Source organism: Cupressus sempervirens, chromosome 7 (genome assembly GCF_028749045.1).
Source record: "Cupressus sempervirens isolate cs-2001-9-10 chromosome 7, ASM2874904v1, whole genome shotgun sequence".
NCBI classification, from domain to species: domain Eukaryota; kingdom Viridiplantae; phylum Streptophyta; class Pinopsida; order Cupressales; family Cupressaceae; genus Cupressus; species Cupressus sempervirens.
This window is the reverse complement of record NC_143124.1, coordinates 265,413,150-265,430,140: the sequence shown is the minus strand read 5'-3', so window position 1 is coordinate 265,430,140 and position 16,991 is coordinate 265,413,150.

Here is a 16,991-nt window from a genome sequence, read left to right as displayed (position 1 = left end):
GTGCCCATTTAAATTGGTGGCAAGACAATTCCCCAAGGTATTTGGCCATTATGATGTTACTCTAATTACCCTGGGAATTCACCAACTTCTAGCTAATTTTAGTTAATAGAGCCTTATTCAATTGTCCAATTCTTTTTATATTTAGTCTTCCTTGAGCTATAGGTTTACAAACTTTCTCCTAGCTAACCAAGCTCATTCTTTCTTGTTCTTTAGTTTCAAGCCATAGGAAATAATGCTAAATTTTCTTAATGATATCTCTAAATCTTCCTAGGAGTTTGGAAATAGACATGAAATGCATTGGGGTGCCTTGCAAGGAGGTTGAGAGAAGTTGATGTTTCCCAACATTACTCAATATTATCCCTTTCCAGCGCTCAAGCTTTCTTTGCAAACGTTCCACAAGACCATTCAAGAGGTCTGGGATCTCTTGAATAGTGAGTGGTAGAGCAAGATAGGTGTTAGGGAGGGTCACCTTGTAGCACCCAAGGATACAAGAAACCTTTCCCCGCAAACTGGCATAGGTGAACTAAAAAAATAAACTTTACTTTTGTGGTAGTTTATGCATTGGTCAGAGACTAGCTCATACATATTCAGGGTGTCTTTCCACTATCTGGCTTCATGGATGGAGGAGACACCAAATAGAAAAGTATCATCCAAAAACTATTGCAAGACTTGGGGGAGGCACCAAGAAGTAGGCTTGGTTCCCTTAATTCTACCAAAGTTAGATAAAGAGACAAGATTTATTCTTAAAAATTTTGCTACGACAATATAGAGATAAGGGGATAGAAGGTCACCTTGATGAAGACCTTGAGAGGAAGAGAAGAAGCTACCTAAGAGATCATTAATAATCACCAAGAAGGTAATAGAAGTTAACACATTCTTAATAATTCTTAGGACCCTCTCATTAAAGACAAGTTTGGGGAGAATGACAAACAAAGGTTGCTCCTAACCTTATGATAGGCTTTAGAAATATCAAGTTTATGGGCCATACTTTGGTTTTTGGATTTTTCCATTGAGTGTATCACCTTGTGAGTAATTATGATGACATCTATAATCTTTCTTCTAGGAATAGAGCCATTTTGATGAAGACTAATGAATTTGTCTAGGAGGGGCTTGAGGTGATTTCGCATAACTTTAGCAAAGATCTTATAGATAGTATTACAAAGGCTAATGGGTCTAAAGTCTTCAATCCTTTGGGGGTCTTCAGTTTTAGGAATGAGAATAATGAAGATTTGATTGAGTTCCTTTAGTAGCTTCCCTATTCTAAAAAAGTCCCTACAACATGAACAACATCATACTTAACAATGTCCAAGAAAACCTTGAAGAAGGCAGGTAGAACTCATTAGGGATGGAGGATTTGTATGGATTCATACTAAAAATAGTAACTCTGACTTCTCCCTTCATTCATCTAGTCATCAATCATAGGTTGGAAAGTTCATAGGGGGTAAAAGCACAAACCTATGTCACCCTTTGTGATATCTAGAGGCTTTACAACTAAAATGCTTATGATCGTACGGGTTATGAATGAACATGTTCTGACTATACATACATGGTAGGTTTTCCTATCAACGTAGCTTGTACCATTATGGCCAAAACCCTTTCAGTTGAAAGGTTTTGGCTGTAACCCTGACGCTTTATATAAATGTGAAAATCATGTTTTGGCTATTTTTGGCTATCATTTTCACTGCTAGTCATTTGATAGGCTGACAAGGTTACGATCGAAACAATTTCAGTTGGAATTGTTTTGACCATAAGGGTTTTGGCTGTAACTATTTATGTGGCATCCTAAGTCACAACCACACACGAAAAAATAAGAACTTTTGTAAACATCTCATTTTGAAGGCCAGTTTGACCCACTAAAATGAATTTAAAAAAAAAACAAAAATATACTTTTGTAGGTCTTGGAGTCCAGATTATGATCATATAATTTTATTATTATTTTGATTATGGATAATATGTTATAATTTGAAAATATTACAGGTAGCTATTTTAAGATTCAAGAAGATGTCTATTCAAAAATAGAAAAAAATAGTAAATCATGTTCAAAAATTATTATTTTTTAATGCTACACTAGACGAGAGAGTCTTCTTCAAGAATATGTAATTTTTTTTTAAAACAAGTGTAGATTTGATGGAAAAAGTTTGACAGGAGAAAAAAGTTATCAATTTCTTATAACTTTAACTTTGACCAATTATAACTTGAAAAATATTAGCAAAATTTCAATTTTTCTATTTTAGTGCACTAGGTATACATGTCAACTCTAACATATTTCATAATAAAACCAAAATATGATCATTTTCATATCTTTTTTGATGGGAGAAAAACTCTATATTTTCAGCATTTTAAAAAAAATTTAAAAATAGACTTTAAAATTTGAAAAATAAATAAGATTTTCACTCAATTTTTCTTTTTTTTAAATTACAAAAATAAGCTTCATCCAATTTTACACATTTCATTTTCATCATCTCAAATTCTAAACAAATGCCACTTTTATGTCATTAAAGTTGAAGAGTTTAAATTTTGATATCATTTTCTTTTATAAAGGTGACATAGGTTTGTACTTTTACCCTAGGATATCACTCTATAAGTTACTATCACTCTAGACCAATGGAGGATTATACATTTCCTAGAAATAGGTGTTGACTCTTTCTTCTATTTGGTCCAAATTAGTTACCTCCTAGTTATTATCACCCTCTAACAAGTTTAAAGTTTTTCTCTTTTTTCTCCTTGAGGCTGATCTATGGATGAACATCGCACTTTTGTCTCCCTCCTCTAGTCATTGGACTCTAGATCTTTGTTTCCAAAATACTTCTTCCTTATTAAGGAGGGAGTTCCATTTGTGTTGATACTCTCTCTCCTCCTACTTTTGCACCACCTAGGCTCCACTTTGTGCAATTTGAATTTGTAGGCCAACCAACTTCTTTTTTGTATCCTTCTTTTCTTTGGCTAAACTCCCAAATGATGATTTACACTATACCTTAACCTCCTCATGGTTTCTCTCTAGCTTTTAGGTAGTTTGGAACATGATCATGCCTTCCACTAGGTCCTTCCACTAGTCACCAATACAATCTCTGAAATCATTATGCAAGTGCCACATAATCTCGTATCTAAAAGGGCGTTGTCTTATTAGACTTTGTGTCTAGGAGAATAGAAGCATAGAATGATCCGAGATGGTCCTAAAATAAGTCTTCAGGTTAGTATATTGAAGAATATTCCATCTAGTAGAGATAAGGTCCTTTTCAAGATTAATCTAGATCAAGTTTTTCCCAAGTCTATTGTTTGACTAGGTGAAGGCAGAGCCTTGCACATCAATATCGATCAGATCATTTCTTCTTAGGAAATCCTCTAGTCCAGCATACTATCTAAGAAGTCCTCCATTCCCCCCATCTTTTTTGAGGGATACAAAGGCGTGTTGAAGTCCTTCATACATAAGATATTTCATTATTTTATAGGATCAACCATAGACATGACCACATTCCAAATAAAAAGCCTATCATTATGAGCATTAGTAGCATAAAAATTGAAAATAGACCAACTACCATACTGGTTGGTGAATTTGTTGGCAACAAAATGGGTTCTAGAAGAGATATCCACTCCCAATTCCTTATCAAGATTCCACATCATGGTAATCCCTCTAGATGGAGCATTAGCCTCACAATAACTGTAGATAGCACTTGGCCAAACATAACTAGCCACTCTTGAGAAGACCTACATGGTCGTTTTAACTTCCTACAAAAGAATCAAATCAGCCTCGAGTTCAATGATGCTTTTTTTTATTTGGTACAATTTCTTGGAGCTATAATTCTCTCTCAGATTCTAGGATATGAATTTCATCATTTACAGCTCTAGGTTTCCTTGAGGGTTCTTTGTTTTCCCTGAGCAATCTAATTTTCTATTTCCTTTTGATGAATGATCCTAGTCAAAGGTCAACCTACCCTCTTGTCATATCCAACAACTACTTTCTTCTCTCCTCTATTCTTTCTCTTTGGGATCATCCATTCAAAATCCTTGTTAAATATTTTTGGGTCCCTTGAAGTGGGTGAAAGAACTTCAATAATGCCCGGTATGGAAACTACAAGAGTTCCACTTTCAAATAGTGACTTAGCTTCCACATCAGGGAGTTGGGTGAAAGCATTCCCATTTCTTATTGAAGCCATATGATTTAACAACAACACCTCACCTAACTACATTATCTCTAGGGTTTGGATATCCAAAATTTCCCCCTCTTCATGCATAATCATCTCCAAATCCATGGACAACTTACATGTGTTCTCCTCCTCTTGCCTCTCAACCTGGGCTTTCTTATGGATACTAGTTTTCTCCTCAATATTGGGGGTTTCATTTATCTAGGCATCGCTCGAACCAAGTGGTTTCGTGCTTTTCATAGTTTCAAGGATAGATTCCATCTTAGCAATTTTTGAGCTTTCAAGCTTTCCATCACCTCAACACCTAGGGTTGAGACCTTGTTCTTAAGTTTCTCACTTGTTGTGTAATCAACAAAAAGATGTCCAAAGCTATTATACTTCTTGCAAAAGGGGGTAGCATTCTCATAAGCTAGAGGTTACAATTAGGTACCCCATTTAGATATTAGTCCCACCATGGTGAGAAGGGGTTTATTCATTCCCACATTAACATTGATCTTGGAAAATCCAAGCTTAATCTTTGAGCAAGTCATTGAGTTGGCTTTTATGAACTGCCCAAAGGAGTTACCAATCCACCTAAAAACACACTCATCCTAATACTCCAAGGGAAGCCTAGATAGATTGCATTTTGGTTTAAATTTTGTTTTCCATTTAGCTATCATTAAATGGTGTTTACCAAAGCTCCAAGACCTAGCCAAGATTGAATTTCAGTCAAACTCAACCATAAAATTGAATAGGAAAAGGGCACTTGCCATCACAAATACAGAAACATAACCCATTAATTTCCATTTAGTAGAGTACCATTTTTGAACCATGTCCATCGTGGGTCAAAAAGAGACAAAATTTCCAACAAGGCTAAGGATAAAACCTGAGGAGATCAAATCTACCATTAAATCCAGGAGTGAAATTTGAGGTCCAATGGGACCTAAGAAGAACATTGGTTTTGCGTCAGATTCCATAGGCATCTTTGAACCAACAACAACCCCAAGTCAATTTAGTTTAGTACACATTGATAAAGTGACCTCATTTGAGGGGAGGGTCAGGGTTTTGGGACTCAAGTAGGTGTAGTCATCAGGGATGTAGCCAGAATCCACTAGGATAACAACATCCTCTTATAGAAAATAATGACTATTTAGGGACTTTTCCACCAAACCAAAATATGGGTAATCAGGGGCCAGATCTAGGGGGGTGGTGGGGTGATCCATCCCTCTTTAGATTGAGAGGGCATAGAAGTAGAATAGGAGATGGCATCACAGTTGTAGGTAGGAGAGTGAGAAACTTACAGAGCTAAAAAAAATGACTCTTGGTTGTAAGAACCACAGGTAAGAAGCCCCACTATTTCACCAACGGTCAAAGATAACAACTCTCAATTAAGAACCACAGTAAAGAGAGATCCTATGGAGACTTAATCCCTAGTTTTTGGTACTAGAGGAAATTAGCCCCACCATTTAGCCAAAGACACACGAATAATTTTTTTTTTTTTGACTCTTGGTTGTAAGAACTACAGGTAAGAAGCCCCATTATTTCACCAAGGGGCAAAGATAGTAACTCATAATTAAGAACCATAGTAGGGAGCAATCCTATGGAGACTTGAACCCTAGTTGTTGGCACTAGAGGAAAGAAGCCCCACCATTTCACCAAAGACACAAGCCTTTTTTCTTTTGACTCTTGGTTGTAAGAACTACGTGCAAGAAGCCCCACTATTTCATCAAGGGTCAAAGATAGCAACTCTCAATTAAGAACCACAATAGAAAGATATCCTATGGATATGTGAACCTTATTTGTTGGCACTATAGGAAAGAAGCCCTACCATTTCACCAAAGACACATGCCTAAATTTTTTGACTCTTGGTTACAAGCACTACAAGTAATAAGCCCCACTATTTCACCAAGGGTCAAAGATTGAAACTCTCAATTAAGAACCACAATAAAGGGAGATCATGTGGAGATTTGAACTATGGTTTTTACTGATTTTTGTTATCTTTTAATGAACTTTTGATTATTAGTTAGATTAATATTTTCTTCATTGTATCTTATGCTAACATATGATTTAACATATGATCTTATAGTTATTAATAGTAATTGTTATTTTCTTCTTTTGTTTTATTTTTATTAAATTAAAATATAGAATTTTATGTTATCTCTATTTTAACATTGGTTGAAATATTTTCTCTGTGATTGTCTTTTATTAAATTTTTGGATTTTTATTCTACACATGTATCATAAATTTATTTAATGCAATGTTTTGATATCATGTTTTTATATGGAGAATTATTTGAAATCTTTAGTATTTGAAATTTCAGTATTGTCAAAATTAGCATATTCTTCATAGTCTTCTATTTAACTTTTGATTTAATTAAAGTCTACACATCTTGGTGTAAAAATTATTCCATTACAACGTTGATTCTCTCAATTAATTTGAAAACAATGTGTAATATTTAAATATTAAATAAATAGAAGAAACGGATATTGTTGTTCGCTATTACACTAATATTAATAAAAAAATGAATTTAGAAGTATTTTGAGATCCTTAGTCCTTGAAAATATTCAATTTTTAAAATTTCATTTATTAACTTTAAAAAAAAAAAAAATATGACATTACAATTTTCTCTACATATTTAATATTATAGTTTTATAAGTGTTTTTGCTTTATTTTGAGATTTATCACTTTTTTTGTTTATTAAATTTCATCATCATCTTGTACTTAACTAGTTTGCCACCAATTAAATGTATTCTTCTTTTTAATAAAATTATTTTACATGAACATGATTGGTTCATATATTTGAGCGGATTTTTTTATTATCAATAATCGACCAAAGCCTTGATTATTTTAATTTAAGATAAATAGAATACAATAGAGTACCTCCATTCAAATGGGCACTATTAGGAAAGAATAGAGAAGAAAACCTCCAATCTAGCCTAGGATCGTGGTCCTTTAATATGACAACATGAAAGGGACATACCGCAATAGAATAATTACACATCTATTATTGTTATAATATAATGGACATATTTCCATAAATTCACTTGATCTATTGCCTATTATGCCATATGAAAAATTGTTGCGTAAGGACCATACAAACCAATACTGTACACTCCATCCATCGTTGAGAGTTAAGATCAATATTTGAGTAGATTTTCAAGAAGTTCTATCCATAATTTTCACTATAGTATTTTTAAAATATATTGTAGTTATTTAATAATGAGCTAAGATCAAAATTTCTACATTTTTACTTAGTGTGGCAAATGATTATATTTGTAAATGAGTAATAATTTATATAAAATAAATTTTTAAGTTTTTTATTAATGTATTTTCATCCACATAAATTAACTATAAATGTTCTTTGTAAAAATAGATTATTTTAAAATATTTAAATATTTAAAATATAATAATAATAATTTAAAATAAAAAATTTGATTTTTTTGTAAGGGTTTCATTTAAAAGTATTATAATATTGTTCAAATATTAAAATATTAATCAAATACAAAATGGGCCAACTCATGGGACCTTAGGAAAATGGTCACAAAATTTGACAATTCTAAAATCAACATTTCACACAACATGGTTTGCTAACCTCCTCCCACTTCATGGATGAAGTTAAACTTTGATGGCTTTTCCATTAAGGGAAGGATTGTAGCTAGTGGGGTTATTCATGATGATATAGGAGAGGTTGTTATTTCCTAACTAGGAAGATGTGGAAGGGGACTAAATAATTAAGAAGAACCCTTGGCCCTTCTATGAGGCATTAAGATTGGAAAGGTTATCTATCAAAAGAGACTCTATGGTAATTATTAAAGTTGTGAAAGGTTATTGAAATAGAATTCGGAAGACTAAATCAATCATCCAAGAAATCTCCACCTCAATGAGTAGACTTGAAGAGGTTATAGTAAACCATGTCTACCAAGAAGGCAATAGCATAGTTGATGACCTAGAAGAGATAGGACATAGTTTTAATAGGATGCAAAATTGGGATGATGTCAGCGAAATCTCACTATCCACCCAGCTTCATATGGCTAGTGAAAGAAAATACATCGACATGGTATGAAGGGTTATAACAGGTGTCAAGCTTTCATTGCACTAGGAGGGCAGGATTTATTATAGGTTAAATATCATAATGTTATTAATGAAAGGGAGGGTTTTAATATTATTAGCCTATATGGCATGCCCATCAAAAACATTTATAATGATGGAAAAATATGATCCATGTGGATCTTTTCAGAGGAAAGTAGGCGTGAAGGATGATCACATTGAAGGATCATAATTGCCATAGGCTCCAACTCTAATAGTGTTGTGTAGAATAATATTGAGGACTACATCATGGATAGTGAAGTAACATTAGTTTATTTGAGCAAAGGAGGCCATTTTCCCTTCATGGAGTGTATTGAAGAGTTTGACAAGTATGTGTCCATTCAATTTGTTGATTCTTGGGTTAATAGAAAGGTGAATTTTATTGGGATTTCTTTTCAAATCGTGGAGGATATCATTCTTAATGTGGATGGCCAATCTCTTCAAGGCAAGACTTGTAAGCAGCCCAGAGTTTCAGAAGAGGTTCAACATACCAAAAAAATTCCGCTCTAAGGAGGAACTAGTGCACATTCATGGTGGCTTTTCTAGGGAGGATATTCCTAAGTCTTAAGATGTTATTTTCTATGATATCATGTGATACATCACACTTTTTGATCTCTTCTAGGCTCTTTACTATTACCACTTAAATCACATTTTAAACCATTTAAGAAACCATGATTTAATCTCCTTCCCGCATCTCATTCTGCTTTCTATGGAAGATAGTGTTTTTTACATCTAAAAGAAGAAGGAATAAGGGAGAGCTTTTTACATTATTCACCTAGCCCTTATATTCAAGCTTTAAAAATTCCAGCATTCCCTCAACCAACCCATGATTGTGAACCATCTAGCCATTTTTGCCACTCAGGTTTTTAACAACATGAGCCCTAGGTTAGTATTGAAAAAATCTATCAAAAATTCCCCTAGTAATGATAAGGATATTAGTATTGTTGACTCAGAAACTGATATGGGTAGAAGTAATAAAGTCAAGAGGAGAACAAGAAAGAGACACAAAATGGAAAAATTTAGTACCCCATGCAAAAAGGATGCAATCTCTAAATCCACAAGGATGGAGATCAAATGCACAAGGAAGAATAATATGAAAATAATGCATCCTAGCTTTGAGAGTAAATATAACCCTAACCTATCCCATGTTTCTAATACTTGTGAAGGTATCCCTTCCCCTGAACAAGAGCTTGGGTGATGATATGACTTCTGCTATGAGGAATGTAGAGAGGGATAAGTAGAAGGTGAAAATATCCTCCCATGAGAAAGATGAAAGTAAAAACATGATGGATAGGCGAGAGAATTCCTTAATTAAAATTTTTTAGAGTGAGGTTTTCGTTGCACCAAAATAACAATTTATGAATGCTCGATAGAACCACTCAAACTATAGTACACAAGAGGCAGTTAAGCCCTTGTCACAAATGCCAAGGGGAGTGCTGAAAATTTTTCCAATAATCTCCCCCTCAACATTGCCTGAGGGTCTAAGGATTCAAACCTATGACCAAGCTCTAATACCAATTGTTAGAGTGTGGTTTCTATTACAGCAGTAGATAGATCTATCAATGCCTAATTCAACCACTCAACTTATAGTACATAGGACATGATTAAGCCCTTGTCTCAAATCCTAAGGGGAGCACTGATCAAATTTCCAATAAAGATGTAGATAACCAAGAGACCCTACATAGGGAGTTTAACACCCTTGTTGAGTACACAAATTTAGCAGGCACAACTCTATATCATATATAGGTCAATAATGAGGAGGACATAGGTAAAGAAAATGATCCCACTCAGTCTCTCTATAACTTCCTCATAAATGACTGGCTTAAAAGCTTGTTAGACAAACCTATGAAGGAGGAGGAAGACAAGGCTATTAATAATTACCAATGAGACAAAGAGGGGAGATAGCCCTTGTTCCTTTGGTTTTAAAGTTTATGATATGCTTTGTATTGTATAAACTCTATTCCTAGTGCAACTTATATATATAATTTGAAACAATTCTAAAAGTATAGAAGTAGAAGGTGAACATAACCCCCCCCCAAAATTAGAAAGATGAAAGTAAAAGCATGATGGATAGGCTGGATAATTCCCTACATAAACTTTGTTAGAGTGGGGTTTTCATTGCACCCAAATATTGATCTATGAATGCCCGATACAAGCACTCAACCTATAGTACATAGGAGGTAGTTAAGCCCTTGTCACGAATGCCAAGGGGAGTGTTGAATAAATTTCCAATAATCTCCCCCTCAACATTACCCAAGGGTCTAAGGATTCAAACTTGTGACCAAGCTCTAATACAACTTGTTAGAGTGTGGTTGCAATTACACCAAAAGACCAATTCGTCAATGTCCAATTCAACCACTCAACTTATAGTACATAGGAGGTGATTAAGCGCTTGTCTCAAATCCTAAGGGGAGCATTGATCAAATTTCCAAGAAAGTTTTGGATAACCAAGAGATCCTGTATAGGGAATTTAACACTATTGAGTACACAACTAAGGTAATACATTTAGCAGCCACAACTCTATATCTTATAGAGGTCAATAATGAGGAGAACACAAGTAAATAAATTGAGCCTACTCAGTCTCTCTATAACTTCCTCATACATGACTAGCTTAAAACCCTACTAGAAAAACCTGTGAAGGAGGAAGACAAGGCTATTAAGAATTACCAAGGAGACAAAGAGGGGAGCTAGGCCCTATTCATTAGTTTTAAAGTTTATGATATGCTTTGTATTTTATAAACTCTATTCCTAGTGCGGCTTATATATATAATTTGAAACACTTCTAAAAGTATGGAAGCGCCGATAGTATGAGATGCTACTATGCTTTTTGGTTTAGGTAGTTAGATACTATGCTTAATTTTGTTAGTGCTATTAGTGGGAAGGATTTTGATATTTCTTGGGAAGATGGATTTTTTTGATGTTTAGAAAAGGAAAAGGATGAACTACTATTGGATGATGTTGACTAGTCTCCAACCTATTGTAACCCAATGTGAGGCCCCTTTTCTAGCTGCTATTTAATATGTCATAAATATATTAATTTATTTATTTGATGTATTACCATTTTAAACTTTTTAAATGTTAATTAAACTATAATAACTTATGGAAAATACAAGCCACTATGTCACACTTGTTATTATTGTTGGAACTGAAGACCTTTATGATGAGAGGCTGAGCAATTAGCATTGTGTTGTAGGCTCTTCTCTAAGAGTTGTCACTTTTTTTTATTTGTGTAGATTTGTCTTCTATTTTTTTAATATTATATTCTTTTTATGAAATAGGTCTTCTAATTTATAATTTTTATAAGAAAATTTCTATAAGACTTGTAATATACTTCTTATAAATCATCGTGAAAATTTTAAAGTAAAAATTGAACAACTTTGTTAAAGTATTGTTTGTAAACAAAATAAAAAATATAAAGACACTATAAACTATTTGTTGTTTTTTGTCAAATAGTCTCTTCAAGAATAATAAATATTTTTTAAAAAAAGAGACAACTATAACAATTATAAATTATTACACAAAACTATCAAAATTAAAATCAAAGTATAGGAAATTAATTAATAATAATTAAAACCCAATCAAATATTTAGTACTTAAGAAACCTAAAGATTAATTAATAAGATCCCCCCTTAATTGGACTTGATTAAACTAAGGATTACTCTAAACTATTCAAAATTTTCTCCTAATACCTTAGTAAAAATATATGTTGGTTGAACTATAGTAGGATAATATTTCAGTTGTATACTACCATCTTTTCAATAATACAAAATCAAATGACACTTCATGTTGATGTGTTTGGTGTGATCATGAAGTAGTATATTTTTAGTCATTTTGATAGTAGATTGATTGTCAACGAGGTATGTGGTTGAGGAAACCTCTAGTCTTTGTAAGTCTTCAAGAATCATTCTAAATTGTAAAATTTGTTGAGTTTATTTAGATGTTGCAATATATTCAACTTTGAAAGAAGAGACAACAAGGAGTGATTACTTTTTTGAATTCCTAAACATTTCACTAGAAGCAAGATGCATTTAAAAACTAGTTGTAGATTTATAATCAATTCTGTCACCTGCATAATTTGAATCACAATAGCCGATTAAAGAAAACTATTTTTTTCTAGAGTATTTCAGCCCATAATGTTAAGTAGCTTGGAGATACTAAAGAACTCTTTTAGTAGCTAACCAATGAGTTTTTTTGCATTGTTGCGTAAACCTTCAAAGAACTCCAACATTAAACACAATATGTAGATGGGAGGTTATAACACGGACCAAACTACCAACAAGTTTCATACATATGGTTCAATCAACTAATCCTAAGGAGTAATCTAATGTGAGTTTGATATTTTTCTCTATATGAGTAATGCCTGGCTTGCAATCAACCACGCAAAACTTTTGAAAAAGATCACCAATATAGTTCTGTTGGGTAATAGAAATAGAGTAAGATAGTAATGAACATGACCTAAATCAGTCATATCAAAACCCTTCTTCAATTGTTTTTTCACATCTTGAATATTATTATAATGATTTTTAGTGATAAATAAATCATCCACATAAACAACAAAAAAGGTAAAATGTTAACAATGTTTCTAAGAAAAATTACATAGCATCATCAAATTCAAAATGTTGGACATTTAACTTCAAGATATGCTTAGTAAGTTTTTCATACCAAGCCTAGGGAGTTTGTTTCACACCATATAAAGATTTGACAAGCTTTCAGTCCTGATGTTCTTTTTGATTGACTGTATACCCTTTAGGTTGAGTCATATAGAGTATTTATTTAAGATCACCATTTAAGAGTGCAGTTTTGACATCTATTCAATGAATTTTGCATCCATTTCGAGCTATAGGACTCAAAAAAGTACAGATGGTTGTCCATTTAGAGTGTTTCCTTTAGCAACACATCAAGATTTATACCTTTCAAGTGTGATGTCTAATTTATATTTATTTTTATAAATTGAATTACAATCAATAGGTTTATAACCAAGTTGTGGAACAATAAACTCCAATGTACCATTTTTTATTAGTGCATCATACTTATCCTACATAGCTTGTCTCCAAAATTCAATGTTTTAAGTTTCACTATAGGAAGTTGGCTCAAGGTCACTTATGAGATTAAGTTCATCAATATACTGTAGGTTATCTACAATATTGGATTTGGTTGGTAGCCTTACCATGTAAGAACTTCTTGTGCCTATTTTTCCTATTTCATCAGGTCTTAAGGCTTTCAAAGTTTGTTGGACTTATTTTTCCCACTTATGAGAAGATTTTGGTTGCATAAAAGATGTTTCAATAGTTGCCAATGGTTCTAAAATTTCATGCTCAGTATGTGAGGGATTTTTTTCTTGCTCATTTATAGATGGATCATCTTGAGTTTGAGGTATGGATGCCACATGTGGATCCATTAAAGATGAACCTAAATAAATTGGGTCACTAGAATGTATAATCTCACAGAAATATTCTTTCCAATGATAAGATTTTGATTTTTTTTCCCCAGATGTATTCAATATCTTCAGTACTTTTAGAAGTTTCACAAAATAAAACATCGCATATAATGATGAATTTTTTGTTAGCTTTGTCATACAACTTTTATGCTTTAGAGGATTCAGAATTTAAAAGATTGTGCATTTAAAACCTATGATGTTGGAACTTACTTCTTTTGTATTTAGGAATTAAAGCATAGAAAGTGGACCAAAGAATTCTAATATCTTAAATAAGAGGTGGATACCTAAGCCAAACTTCATATGGATTTTCTTATGAACTGATAATGATAGACATCTACTATGAAGATAGACTATAATTCTTGCTACTTCAACCCAAAAATGCAACTTTATTCTCTTAAAATAGAATATTTCTCTAACTATATTCATGATTGTTCTATTCATTCATTCAATAACTTCATTTTTTTGAGGAGTGCTTGGTGTAGTTAGATGATGTTGAATTTTATTTTGATGTAGTCAATTTTCAAAACTAAAGATGTAAACCACTTTCTGTTCGAAGAGTACCAATTTGATATTGAGGTTGATTTTCAATCATAACATGAAATCATCTAAAAGTCTCAAAAGCATCTATTTTTTTTGCAAGAAACAAATCCAAGTCATGCAACTATAATCATCAATGAACAACATAACCAACCGAGATGCTCCAACATAAGTTACTGGTGAAGGCCCATACAAATCTAAATGGATAATGTGATATTCCCACGTCGAGATAAGATTTAACAAAAAATAACTATTAGATAAAGATTTTATAATATTAAAAAGACAAATAATATTTATGAAAATAAATAATATATTAATTTGAAGATGAAAGTATAAAGTATAATACATGTTATCTATTGTAATAATATAAATATTATTATATCACTATATATATATATATATAAGAATAATAATACTATTCAATATAAATAATAGAAATGTGTATATCAACTATTAATACTTTAATATGTTATTATTAAATAAATATATAATAATTGTATCAGTAATAATAGTATTGACTTTAATAGAAATACTACTATATTTTAATATAAAATAATAAATATTTATCACTAATATTTATTTATAATACATTATATAATCATGTATATAATTATAATTAATATTTTGCATTCTTTTAGTTGAGCAACTTCCTCCTTTCCTAATGGTTGAAATAAAATTTATTATTGGTCATCCATCATTGAAAGAATTAGGAGAAGAATTTTAGCATGGAAAGCTTGATGGCTTTCACTTTCAAGCAGAATTTTATTTATAAAGATAGTTTTATCTTCTATTCTGAACCTTTTTTAGCTGTCCTAAAAGATCCTTCATTTGTAGTGCACCAAATGGAGAAGTTGATTAGAGGTTTTATTTGGAAGGGCAATTTGTCGGATGAAACTAAGATTTCCCTTGTATTCTTAAAAGAAATAGCTCAAAGTAATATATTTGGGGGTGTGATATTACATGACTTATTGAAAAGGAACAAATCTTTTGGGGGTAAGCTATTTGGAAAATGTATACTAGGCATGATAATAAATGAAGCAAGATAATGTAAAAACAATATCTCAACAACCAAGATCCTAGTCACATAATTTTCATTTCAAGTCCCCCAATGGATAAACAATTTGGAATTTCATGATTTCATCAAGAGAGGTGTTGGTCAAATTCATTACTTGGGATGTGCACAGTGGAACCAAAGTAAGTTTTTTGTTGGATTCATGGAGTGAAGTGGCCCCCTTTCTTCCTTCCCTATTTATAGAGACTTTATGCTAGCTTCAACTATTAAGTGAGGATTTTAATTAGTGAATTATATTCCCATATCTGATCAAGAAAGTACATATTTGAATAAGGTTCTCGTTGAAAGATAAGCATTCCTTTACCATAAAGATGATTTTCCAATATGGGCTCCATCTAAAGATGGGAGATATTCAATTAAGGAAGCGTATACAGTGATTCATCAAATAAAAAACATTAAAGTTTCACATAGAGCCTTTACTATCTATTAGAATAGCTTGGTTCTTCTTGAGGTTGGTTGCTTTGCATGGCTAGCATTGAGAGAAATAATTATAACTAGTGATAGGTTAAAGAAACTCCTAATCATCCAATCCTTCAATTATGTGATATGTAAGGATGAATTTGAGACTGCAGATCATCTTCTTTTGAATTTTTCTTTTGCTCAAGATTTCTCTAAATTGAATATGTCTATGCCATTACAAAAAAAATTGTGGGATGTCTTCCAATCTTGGCCTTTTTTATATCCATCATCCACATTTTCTTGTATTTTGAATAGTATTCCAGCTATCATTATTTGGGCCATATGGTGGGAAAGGAACAAAAGAATCCTCCATCAAGAATTTTATTTGGTTGACAACGTTCAAGCTAAAATTGAGAAGTCAACTTGAGAAATTGTAAATGCTACTACTTTCAAAGTCATCTTCAACTTTTTTTTCCCTTCATGGGAGAGTTCTATTATGAGAGATTGGAAAAGTATATTAAATTAGGCTCAACTCTTGCAAGAATGTGTAGGAAAGCTTCTGATAGGGCTCTCATTAATTGGTCACCTCCTTCCAATGGTTTTATAAATATCAATTTTGTTGGTTCCTCCAGAGGAAACTTAGGTAAACTTGGTCTTAGTGTTTGTATTAGGGAATATCATGGAAAAGTTTTTGGTATTAAAACTTCCCCTCTTCCCCCTAGAACTAATAATTTGATAGCGGCACACACTTTACTTGCAAGATTATTTCTTTCTAGAAGAGGTGGTTTTCATAGAGTTCATGTAGAAGGTGATATAATGGTGATTATTAATTCTTGTATTTCTAGGAATTCTTATAATTGGCATATTTCTTATGTTCTAAAGAAGATTTGGTCTCTTATTGATTCATTTGAGGATCATCGAATCTCTCATACACTCTAAGAAGGTAACAAAATAATAGACTTCTTGGCTAACCTTTTTTGTGACGACATTAGTATTGATTTGCAGAATCTTGATATTAATTATTATCCTTAATTTCAAGATAGTATTAAGCAAGAATCTATACAATTGAGGACCGAGTGAGGTGATGTTTGTGCTGCTCCCATCTTCAGTTATGATGGAGAGCTTTTTGTTCTTTTTGTAACCTCTTGGTGATGTTTGTGTTGCTCCCATCTCTAGTCTTGATGGAGAGCTTTTGTTCTTTGTAATCTCCTTTCATTTTACTATTTATACATTTCAAACTTATGCCTTTTACCAAAAAAAATATAAAATTAATACATCATACCTATGAAGAGTCATGATGCTTAGAAGGGCTTTGTCTATCATATAAAATGAAAAATTA